Source organism: Esox lucius, chromosome 24 (assembly GCF_011004845.1).
Source record: "Esox lucius isolate fEsoLuc1 chromosome 24, fEsoLuc1.pri, whole genome shotgun sequence".
In the NCBI taxonomy this organism is placed as follows: domain Eukaryota; kingdom Metazoa; phylum Chordata; class Actinopteri; order Esociformes; family Esocidae; genus Esox; species Esox lucius.
In genome coordinates, this window is record NC_047592.1 from 1254823 (window position 1) to 1267455 (window position 12633).

A 12633-nucleotide genomic window follows, 5' to 3' on the forward strand; every position below is an offset into this window, starting at 1 on the left:
TTTAAAAAAAGTTTTAAAATAAAATTATTTAAAAATTATTTACTTACGTTGAACTGAATCGGCGCATTAACCAGTTTAAATATCTTGGCAATGACGCCAACAACAAACCTTGTGAGGTGAACCCAGGGGCTGGAAAACTCTCTGGACATGCAGTTAAAAATTGGTGTTTCCTGAGAATGTTGCCATTATTAATTGGTGATAAAATAAAAAGCGCTGGAGAGAGTGAGGTGTGGCAGCTTATTTTACAGCTGAGAGAGATCGTGGAGCTGGTATGTGCTCAAACCATTTTCACAGGCCAGGTAGCATATTTAAGAGACTTGATAGATGAGTATTTGTACATCAGAAAGCAGACTTTTGTGGGTCATCAACTCAAGCATAAACATCACTACCTAAATCATTATCCAGAATTCATTGTTCACCCTTGCTGAAAGACATCAGCTTTTGCAGTCTTTTCTAAGTGCTGGAACACTGTTTCCACCACCAGTTGTGGTAGAGAAGGGAACTGAATTTATTGTGGGAGACTACAATGATAAGATCAGACAGTCAGTTGCTCATCTTAATTTTGATCGTCTAAATACCCTCATTAGTCATGATGTGACAGTAAAAAGGACAACATATAAGAGGACCATGTTTGTTGTTGTAGGTCATAATGATGATGGCCTTGTAGTGGGAAAAATCAAAAAGGCTGTCATTCATAAGAATTCAGCCGTGTATTTCATCACTGAGGTATATCAGGCTGTTTGTCAACCAGAGATGAATGCTCACCACACTTCACCAATGCAGGAAGCCTACTACTGTGTCAGTCAAGCAGAGCTCCTTGATCACTACCCACTGCCTGAGTATTCAGTTTGGGGTATGTCTTTGCTAATTCTTCATCATTCTGTCCCAACATTTTAGATTAATGTCATCCAGTGGTGATGAAATAAAGGTCATCATCCTCAAGATTTGCCCAATTTGTCTGAGGATACACAAAAACAGATCATCAAAGCACTTGAAATCTCAGGTGTGGAATCAACAGAGGACCTCAAATATGTGCAGCAGGATGACCTCAGAGATCTCTTGCCTGTTATCCAGCAAAGGAAACTTCGGGAGGCATTCAAAATGGGTAAGTATTATCAATATAGTGTTTTCCTGTCCAGTTAAAGGTGCAGTACTTGGTCAAAAATAAGACAGTTTACACTCAGCTGACATATGGAATGAACGCAGAATGAAGTAGTGATTTTGGCTGGCCACAGACTATACAATTTATATTATTGTACTGTAGCTTTAAGTCTATTCAAAACAATAAATGGAATTGCCATATAAATTCACAATCTCTAGTGTTTATGATATGAGTTTGCATGCATATGTGGCAAATATTGTGAAATAGTGATAATAATAACATTTTATTTCCATTTGTTCTTGAATCTACTACAGTCACACTTGATCTACAAATCTTGCCAGATGACTCAAAACATACAAGTCTGACTTCGCTCTCTAGTCCATTGCCTTGCTCTTCATCTTCACTGTCCAGTATTTCATCCCAGTCAAGCTCTTCAGAACCATCAACACCATGTTCTTCGCGCAGCCTAAGACAAACAGCCAACACATCCAGTAAGTGGCATGAAACCTTTGAAGTCCCATGGGATAAAATGTCAGAGGAAGTGCAGTCAGCCATTGCCAACAGCAAGAGACCTGCTCCTGACAAGCGACGCCAGATGATAGAATTCTTGTTGATGAAATGAGAAGGTATGAGGTTAACCCCAAACACAGCGAATGTCTTGTCATCTGCCAAAACATTGTCAAGCAGAACCCCAGTAGTTTTACTGATATGACAACAGGAGGTGTCATCGTTACTGGTGGTTGTACGTCACTCCTTTCTCAAGTGAAAACGCGGTTTGAGAACATAAACCGTGCAGGGACTTTGAAACGACACCGAACATCAAGACGGTCTGGACACCTGCAGAGGCCAACTGATTCTACCCTCCCAACCAGTCCACGACTGATTCTACATGGAGTCTACATGACATGGAGTATAGAACAAAGTCAGTCTGTCTTTCTGTTTCTCCATCTGTGTAATTTCTCTTTCTGTATCTGTCTCCTAAACGTACGTTTTATTGTGGTCTGTCGTGGATGAAGTTCTCTCATCATTCTTTTTGCTGTCTCAAGTTGTGGAAACTAATGATTTGCAATAAGATAATTTATGATACTTCAGAGACTTTATGTTCTGTCTTTAGTGAGTTAATCTGCAAAATACACAGACATTGCAATGAATACATCAGACACATTTCTGTCCAGCTTTCCTCTTAGCACTACAGTTCACTGTGTGTGTGTGTGTGTATCAAGGTTATTATAGTTTTGCATTTTTTATTAGTTTTTATTTTTATTTCGTTTTGACTTTTTGTTTTCAAATTCAGTTTAGTTTTAATTAGTTTTTAAAGTGGGTTTGCTAGTTTAGTTTAGTTTTTATTTTTTGGAAATGCTTAGTTTTAGTTTAGTTTTTATTAGTTTTAGTCTTTTTTTGTAATATGGGCTATTTGTCAGGGGCAAGATTAAAAAAGGTCAGAAAAAGTATTGTGTAATAATAACTCAACAAAAACATCATACAATTTTAGAAAATATTTATTCAACAATAAAACCAGTACATAAAATGTACATATGGGCACAAATATGTAAACAGTCAGAGCAACCTGGGCTCTCATAACACCTGAGCAGTGCCACAGACTGATCGACTCCATGCCACGCCGCATTGCTGCAGTAATTCAGGCAAAAGGAGCCCCAACTAAGTATTGAGTGCTGTACATGCTCATACTTTTCATGTTCAAACTTTTCATTTGGCCAACATTTCTAAAAATCATTTTTTTGTATTGGTCTTAAGTAATATTCAAATTTTCAGAGATACTGAATTTGGGATTTTCATTAGTTATAATCATCACAATTAAAAGAAATAAACATTTGAACTATGTCTGTGTGTAATGAATGAATATAATATACAAGTTTCACTTTTTGAATGGAATTACTGAAATAAATCAACTTTTTGATGATATTCTAATTTTATGACCAGCACCTATATAAGGGGTGGCTTTTTCTGTGAACTTCTTATCCTCATATAAGGCCCTTATACCCATATTTCTTTTCCATAACTGTTGTCTGCATCAGTTGCTGGTGATGGAGTCACATAGGGACATTGGATGATCAGCATCGAAGGCCAGGTTATCTGTGAAGGCATCCAAAAAACCTTCATCACAGGGCTTGCTGCAGTTTTTGCCACGTACTATGTGTTCAACCTGCAATACCAAGAAGAAGCTGCAAGGACACTGGAGTTTGTTCAAAGGTACATTTCTGCCAGAAATATTGTTTGAGTATGTTACCTATGGGCTGAAATATGTGGCACCAGAAACTGAATTTGAATCATTTATATTTGAATTTGAATTGCTAAACTTGAATACTTGCATTGAAAAACTGAATTTGAATCACATTTGAAATTGTATTGTTTAATTTGAATCATTGCATTGAAAAACTGAATCTGAATTGTATAATTTGAAATCGAATTTATTCGTTCGGAACTGAAGTCCAATAAAATGTGATCCTCACTGAAAATGAAACTCTCTATATATCTTCACATTCACTTCTCACAATTCAGATTCAGTTCTCAAATTAAATTTCAAGTTACTGAGACAGACATCCGGGTAGTTGGAGGAGGAAGGAAGAGCAATCGAGCGCAGATCGATAGATAGCGTTCATTGGCGCACAGGACTTCTCGTGGGGCAATCAGCACGTACCCGCCATTAAACAAGGAAGAAGCGCTTGCCTTGCGGGTGACCACCATGGATTCGGCTGGGACAAATACGGTAATTACAATTTAACATATCTACGATCTAACGATCTTTTGTTTAACTGTTGTTAATCTTATAGCTGTTTTGTAGAAACTACCGAAGTTGCAAACACAGTAGCTAATATCCCACGTTTTTATGGTAGCCTACTAGCTCTGGTAACAACATCTTTGCCTGGTGTTTATTATTTCTAAGCGTTTGCCTCTTCCTCCGGTGAAAATGTTGTTGTAAACGTAGCTAGTGCTAGCTGCCGCCAAGTAGACTGGTCATGTCTTCAGCGTGATTGTTTAACTACTCCTTGTGATTGTCATGGACACCGTCAGGGTACTGCTTACTGAGAGGGAGGGAGAGTAGTAAGCGTGTCTGGTCGCTGTGTCTGGCAGGTGCTAGCATTATGTAAGGCCATAAACTTCAGGGCAATTACACCATAGCACTAGCCCTATTCATTTTAATTGAATGCATAGCTAATTCCGGTTGACTTGAACACAAAAATAGCACATTTGTACTTCGAAAGAAAGCTGGCTGTTCTCCGTATTTGCCGGGAAAATAAAAAGGGATGGGTTTTAAAACTAGCTATCATTAAGTGCTTTCATTATTTTGTTGAGAGCATTATCTAGCTAGCGCTACAATAATTATGGGCTAGTAGCTAGAAAACCGTGCTTGCCACTATATAATAACATCATACTTGGTCAACTTAGTGTAAAAACAGTCATGTTGACATGTCCTTTGGTTTAATTAAATGTAATAGTGATTATGGTATTGTGGTCTATAAATATAGTGCCTATTGTATTAATATTTTGTTTTATATTGATATAGTCATTTACTTGAATAGCTTTTTGCAATATATTTTCTTTGGAATATGGAAAACATCCCACTTTGTAATTTTTTATTTGGTAATATTTAAGTTATTTATATTGTTTTATGGGTTATTAAGTTGATGTATTGTATAATCTTTCCAACCTACTGCTCAATTTTTATACTTTTGACAGGGAGACAACTCAGAAGTAGTCAATTCAGCAAGACACCTCCTAAATTTGCTCACAAATCCAATACCTTCCCCTGGTCCTGTTGGGCCCAGTGGCCAACATCGAACTGGCCCAGAGACTTCAAGGTGTTGTCTTGTTTCACAACAAATACCACACACACACCCAGATTAACATGTATAAAATAATGTGATTCATCTTCTGAACACGGCATGTCATTCTAGCAGACAGGGAAGGAGTCAGGAAAGAGGGAGAGATGGCCGACCCAGTGTCCACACTGAAATAACAAGGTCCTTCACTGTATTTGGTTTCTTTGTCAAACTGACTTGTCCCTTACAGTCAGCAATTACATTCTCAAACTGTAGCTAGTGAGATGTGTACTTGTATTGTGTAATGTCAAATAAAAAAAATATCATCACAGGTCTTTTCCTGGCCTTTTTGGAGCCAGGGGAAAGCGCCGGTGCATTCAACGGCCTTCCAACCACTTCACACCAGTCAAAGAGATACAAGTTACATTTTATCTCTTACCCAAGATTGTTGAGCGCACTCCCAAAGGCAGTGAAGAAGTTTTCCATCTACAAGCTGGTCTGGGATCCACGCTGATACCAGAGAACTACACCCATGATGAGGTGAGGCAACTTTTTTTTTTTGGTCGTATCATATTTTAATATAGTCCACTATCAAAACCAATGTTCTTTTGTCAATATGATGGTATGATTCATATTACTCCTGAAGGTACGTTCAACCCTCAAAGATCTTTATCCAAAACTGGAAAGTGTGTCTGGGGGTTGGCTGATTTACAAAGGAGCAGGTACATAGGCAAGGCAATTTTATTTATATAGCACATTTCATACACAATGGTCATTCAAAGTGCTTTACATAAATATCCATTTGACAGAGGAACTGTTACAGAAATAAGAAATAATAAAAACCATTAAGAATATAAAATCAAATACAGAACAGTGAAGAAATAAGAAAAATTAAAACCGTTAAGAATATAATGTCAAATACAGTTTAGAATAAAAAATATAATAAAATAAAGGACAGTGAAAACAGTCGGACGGACAGTGGCACAGTGCTCATTCATTAAATGCAAAGTAAAATAGATGTGTTTTGAGTCTGGATTTGAATGTGACTACTGTAGGAGCACATCTGATCTCTTCTGGAAGCTGGTTCCAGCTGCGACTGGCATAATAGCTAAAAGCAGACTCTCCTTGCTTTCTAGCTGATGTGATCCTAATGATCTGAGTGTTCGTTTGGGTTTATATTCATTGAGCATATCTGCAATGTATTGAGGTCCTAGGCCTTTGAACGATTTATATACCAGTAGTAATACTTTAAAATTGATCCTATATGTAACTGGCAGCCAGTGTAAAGACCTGAGGACTGGTGTGATATGATCATATTTTCTGGTTCTGCTGAGAATCCTGGCCGCGGCGTTCTGTACGAGCTGCAACTGTCTTATGGTCTTTTTGGGAAGGCCAGTGAGGAGTCCATTACAATAATCCACCCTGCTGGTGATGAAAGCATGCACTAGTTTTTCTAAGTCTTGACTAGAAACAAAGCATCTAATTCTTGCAATATTTTTCAGATGATAGTATGCTGATTTAGTTATTGCTTTGACATGACTACTGAAGTTAAGGTCTGACTCTAGAGACACACCGAGATTCCTGACTTGATTTTTAGTTGTTTGACCTTTAGAGTGAAGGTACGCGTTCACCTTGAGAACTTCATCTTTATTTCCAAACGCAATAACTTCAGTTTTATCTTTGTTTAACTGAAGAAAGTTTTGGCACATCCAACTATTTATTTCATCAATGCATTGGAGCAGGGAGTCTATTGGGCTGTAATCGTTTGGCGATAGGGCTAAGTAGATCTGTGTGTCATCTGCATAGCTGTGATAAGAGATTTGGTTCTTTCTCATTATTTGGCTCATTGGGAGCATGTACAGGTTGAATAGGAGTGGCGCAAGAATTGAGCCTTGAGGAACTCCGCATGTCATGGACGTCCACTCAGACCTATGGTCTCCTATACTCACATAATACCCTCTTGCTTCTAAGTATGACCTGAACCATTTTAGGACTATCCCAGAGAGCCCCACCCAGTTTTCCAGCCTGTCTAGAAGTATGTTGTGATCGACAGTGTCAAATGCAGCACTGAGATCAAGTAGTATCAGCACTGATAATTTGCCTGAGTCAGTATTTAAGCGAATATCGTTTATTATCTTAATGAGCGCTGTCTCTGTGCTGTGATGCGGTCGGAAACCGGATTGAAAATTGTCAAAGTATCCGTTTGAGCTTAAGAATTTGTTCAGCTGATTGAAGACAACTTTTTCAATGATCTTGCCTATGAAAGGAAGATTTGAGATCGGTCTATAGTTGTTTAATATGGTCTTATCCAGATTGCTCTTTTTCAGGAGGGGTTTGACAACACTAGTTTTCAGGGAGTTTGGGAAACTTCCAGAGAGAAGTGAGGCATTTACCACTTTTATGAGATCTACTTCTAAACAGTTTAACACACTTTTGAAAAAAGATGTGGGAAGTGCGTCAAGGGCACATGTTGATGTTTTAAGGTGTTGAACAGTTTCTTCCAAAACTTTGCAATCAATTTCTTCGAAATCAGACATAGTAACCACTTTCTCAGGTTGTGGTTGGATCTGTCTGACCCCAGCACTACTCGAGGATGTGCTGATCACCTTTCTGATATTATTGATTTTCTCAGAGAAAAAGAATGCAAACTCACTGCACTTGCTGTCTGAGAGCATTTCACTGGGAATCTGGCTTGGGGGATTTGTTAGTCTATCGACAGTAGCGAAAAGAATGCGAGTATTATTTAGATTTCTGTTTATAATATTTGAGAAAAAAATCTGTCTAGCTTTGCCTAATTCCATGTTGAAAGCATGGATGGTGTCTTTGTAGATGTTGTAATGGACTACAAGTTTTGTCTTTCGCCACATGCGCTCTGCTTTTCTGCATTGTCTTTTCATATTTTTGTCTTTCACATAGAACTTACTCATGGTCAATCTAATCTTGGTATAAAATAATTTGAATCTATATCATGAGTGATGAGTACTGTTCAACTATTAAATAACTTTTCTTGTTAGGAGGGGGAGGGGGGGTTCTAGAAAACTATATATGGTGTCTCCTGAGGACAGTGGATATACTGGGCTAATGCTGAAGACTGCAAGTATAGGCGGAAAGGGTGTCCTATATATTGCTCCGATACAGGAGGAACTAGACACTCAGCCACTGCCTCCTGACTCCAGGTCCTTCTCCAGTATGCCAAAGGCAATGTGCCACTCCTGTCACACCAGCTATCCATTGCAAATCCTAGCGCTGCATGTTGAAGCATGTAAGCCTTCAGATACTTATCCACAGGAGGTATGTACAGACCCATTGTATGGATAATGTTGGGAGACCATTAAGCTTGAATACAATGTCTTAAGAGAACAAAGAGGAGGCTCACCGTTTCAGTTGGATTTGGTCATAACTTGTATAGTGGCCAGTTCCACCTGATGTGATGTGGATTTTTTAAGGTAGTTAAGCTATATTTGCAATGAGGCTTTGTCCATTAATGAACAGTTTATGCAAAAACATGTTGAACGATGAGTAACAACAGATATATGCAATCATGTCACAATTCATTTTTCAATTTTGTTATTCATCCTGACAGCCTACGGAGGAAGATGTGTTTTTTGTGTCCTCAAAGACAGAGGTATGTTGTGTTGTGTTGAGTGTTTATTTTTGAGGTATTATTGTCTCCACCTTTTTATGTTAAACATTTAAGTGAGTCCAGTTGCAGACCGTGTCACCAATCTGTGGACAAAATGTTCCTCCCAATGACCTGGAGGCACATGCAAGCGAGTGTGGAGAGAGGTAACAGAATCTTAGCACAATTTAGTCAATATAAAAAAGATATCAAGATATTGGAACATTTTAGTTACATATATCCCTCCAAGCATCTGTCTTTCCACGAGTGGATTAATGTATTTTATCAGTTAGAATTAATACTTTTAAATTGACTGAGTTGTTACGATAAAGGCTGACTGTGCTGTGTGTGATATACATTTATTTTCAACACTACACAAGTTTTATTTTTTGGTTGTCACGGTTGCCATATGATTTTTATTGATCAGTTAGTCCAGACCATAACAAAATTACTTTCTCTCAAAAAGTCCACCTTTTAACTTAAACTTGTGGCTTCTGAGTTTATTGTATACCTTTTTACATTTAAGGTCAGAGGATATGGGTTTCACTCTCAAATTCAGCAAAGCTGACTTCATTCCTTCAACTTCAAAACAAAAGATGACCATTTCTAGGTTTGTACGCTTCTATAGTCTCCTTCAACAGTGAATAACCTAAGGCTCTCAAACTTTTGGGGCCAAGTACCTCATATCATGTCAAAGAATCCAGGGATCACCTGTAAGCTATGACCCTATAGAAGCAACAAAAAAGTTAATGACACAAATATGCAAATACTCACACACTCGAGAAAGAATAAGTCAACCTAAAGGAATTAAACAGACAATATACGCTTTCCAGAATCACGCTGCCTAACAGGCATTTATTTCTTCCTCAGCCTTGATGATGTCCTGCAGGCCATCTCTGCTGCTGTTAACAACAAAGAAGAATATCCTCTCACTGTATCAAGAGCCCATGTGGTGGAGCGGGGCCTTGCTCAATGGAAGTGACAAAGGAAGGCATTACCTACCAGTCGGTTGAAAATCAGGTTCATAGGGGAGGCGGGCCTTGATACAGGGGCGCTACGGAAGGAGTTCCTCACATACATATTGGAACTCGGAAAGCACACCTCCGCCAAGCAGTTCGGATTTCCCGCCATTGTATTATTTTATCCACTTTTCTCCAACTGATCACCAGCAAAATGTAATCATCTGTTCCTTTTCCCATTATCAACATTTCCTTAAAGTTTTGTTTAAATCCGTTCATATCTGAGTTATTTTGATAACTGACAAACTCCATCAAAACCATAACCTCCTTGGCGGAGATAAATATGATTGAATTATTATTATTTTTTTATATTGCAATAGAAGTGACAGTTACATGAATGGAGTGATTCTTTGTGTTCAAAGAGATGGTTGCAGGGATTGAGCAGAAGCTGTTTGAGGGTGACCAGACTGGAAAATGTCCCAAATATTCCATGTTGGATCTTGATCAAGCAAATTTCAGGTAAGCCATGCTTGCATACAGTGTGGTCCATAAGTCTGAGTCCTCAAACAATATTTTGTTTACATGTTACAGGGCTAAAAGAACTCAGGCATGGTGCCTGAATTCAGGATTGAGCCAGGCCATATATGACAAGAAAAAAAGGAATTGTTTGATGACTTTGAAAGTATTTGATAATTTCAGGCACTGACAGTGTCGTTGCTTTGAGTCCTACATGTTTTCATGGCAGTGATTTTTATGTTCATGTAGTGCTGAACTTGCATACAATGTTTATCTGTTACCATGACGTCACCAGGTGTGAGCTCTGATTGGCCCCCATGGTCCATTGAGTCTATTTAAATTGCTTCCTCTGTTCACACCATAAAATAACCTGATGAAGGTCCTAGCGACCGAAACATTGTTCTCTGATTTAACTTTATATGCAAGTTAAGACAGTTTCAGTCTGTTGCCCTTCTGGTCCTCTCCTACGACCTGTCTGCCTCTGTAGGTGTGCATACTTTTTTGTTTTATGTTCAGTAGGCTAAATGGTTTGGCTTGTGATCTTAAGTATGTCCTCAGGACATTGCTATGTTTCTACTAATTTATACGGTTTTCTTTCAGAAGTGCTGGTGAAATCTAGGCTGCAAGTCTGGCTCAAAGCGGACCACCACCCTGCTGCCTCAAACTTTGGTGCTACAAGTACTTGTGTGATGGGGAGATACAGATCTAATAGATCAAATGTCCAAAGAGGATGTCTCTGATGCGGAGTATACATCACTTCTCTCCCAGGTAAGAGGTCTTAATGGTTTTAGTGCTGTAAAATGTTTGACAACACATATTATTCAGTGTTTTTTTTTTCTGTGTGTGTATGTGTCTTTTTAAGGTTGAGTCGGCCACAGAGGCTACAATGACTGAACTGATTGAGGACATTTTGAACTGTGGCTATAATGGACCTGTTAATGTTGAAAAGAGGGAAGAAATTCTTCAGTATAATAGTTTTTTCACTATGCTAATCCTTGTACGCTGCTATATTATTGTGCTAGGGGGTATGAGGAATGCACTTTCTAACTTTTCTCAGTCTCCTCCAGTTTAAAATTTTAGGAGATGAGGTCCTGGTCTGGGGGGCCCGTTGCTGTCCCTGTCCACCTGGTCATACTTCTGACCTAGTCTAAATTTAAATAGACTCTGGATTTAGCCCAGAGAAATTTATTTATTATTCCAAATGGACTCTTAATATCTCACCTGGCACAGCCAGAAGAGGACTGGTCACCCCTCTGAGCCTGGGTCCTCTCTAGGTTTCTTCCTAAAATTCGGCCTTCTTAGGGAGTTTTTCCTAACCACTGAAATCCAACACTACTGTTGTTTGCTCCTTGGGGTTTAAGGCTGGGTGTCTCTGTAAGCACTTTGTGACAACTGCTGTTGTAAAAAGGGCTTTATAAATACATTTGATTGATTTTCAAGGATGTTAATATTCATGTTTTGCTTTTTTACATTTCACTTCATATTGATATAATTTTTTCCTTCTATATTTTAGTGCTGTTGTTCTTCATGCCGTACTTCGGCTGCTGCCCCTTCTCTCCCAGCTACGTGAAGGTCTGAAACTTTATGGTCTCGCTGATCTAATGAACCAATACCCAAACATCTGCCAACCACTCTTTGTCCCTGGGATGGAGGTGAAGGTAAGTTAATAAATGTAGGCTTTAGTAGGGATGTACTGATACTACTTTTAACTAACAATATCCAAGTCCTAAACTCAGCTTAATTCAAGTACCAATCATGCCCTTTACTTTAACTTTTTTGTATAGACTCCGAGCATTTGTGGGCTCACTGGACAATAACAATGAAGAAATTAAAGTTAAATGTCCACGATTTTCCTATTTAACAATGTGTAGTGTCATACAAAAGTAATCATCACTTATGACCCACGACAAGTGTGAGGTGGTGTATTTATCTACAGAGATACTGCCTTCTGTCTGTATTTTCTGGTTTTATATTATTGTGCTGTGTTTGGGACATTTCTGTGTCAACCTTTTGGGCAGTGGGTGTGTAGTCCACAGCCAGTATGTGTGAGGTTGGGACACATAGCATAGCAACCAGGTAACATAATTGTGTTTTTATGTGCTCCTTCTCTCTCCACTGCTGTGTGCTGCTCATCTGCTGTCAGTGTGTCTGTTTTGACTGACCTAGTTTATTTCTCATTCATTTGTTCTCACCAGCACCGCTTGCTCTATTCATTAACTCTCTAGCTCACCTGGGCACCACTGCTCTTTCTGGATAAACTCATATAACGATACATTGTTTCTCTCACCAGCCTGATGCTGACTTTGTCTTTGCGGCTTGCCAACCTGAGTTCAGCGAGAAGGGCTCCAATAAAGAACAGGTGGAAGTGAGCGTTATGAACCATCTACAGGACTTCTTGCAGGAGCTGGAAGCATGTAATTTCTCTGTCTTACACATTTCATGAAGTTTCCATGTAGATTTCATTATCATTGTAAGTACACTTATGTAAGATATTAGATTTCCAAATTCTACCTCTGTGCTGGTAAAGGTAAACCAAATATTCAACATGATTGTTTGCTTTCTGTCTCTGAAAAGGTGAACATCCAGAGGCGGGTGACACAGTAGACTATCCAGGTCACCTGTCCCCCAGCACGTTTCTCCAGTGGCTCACAGGAC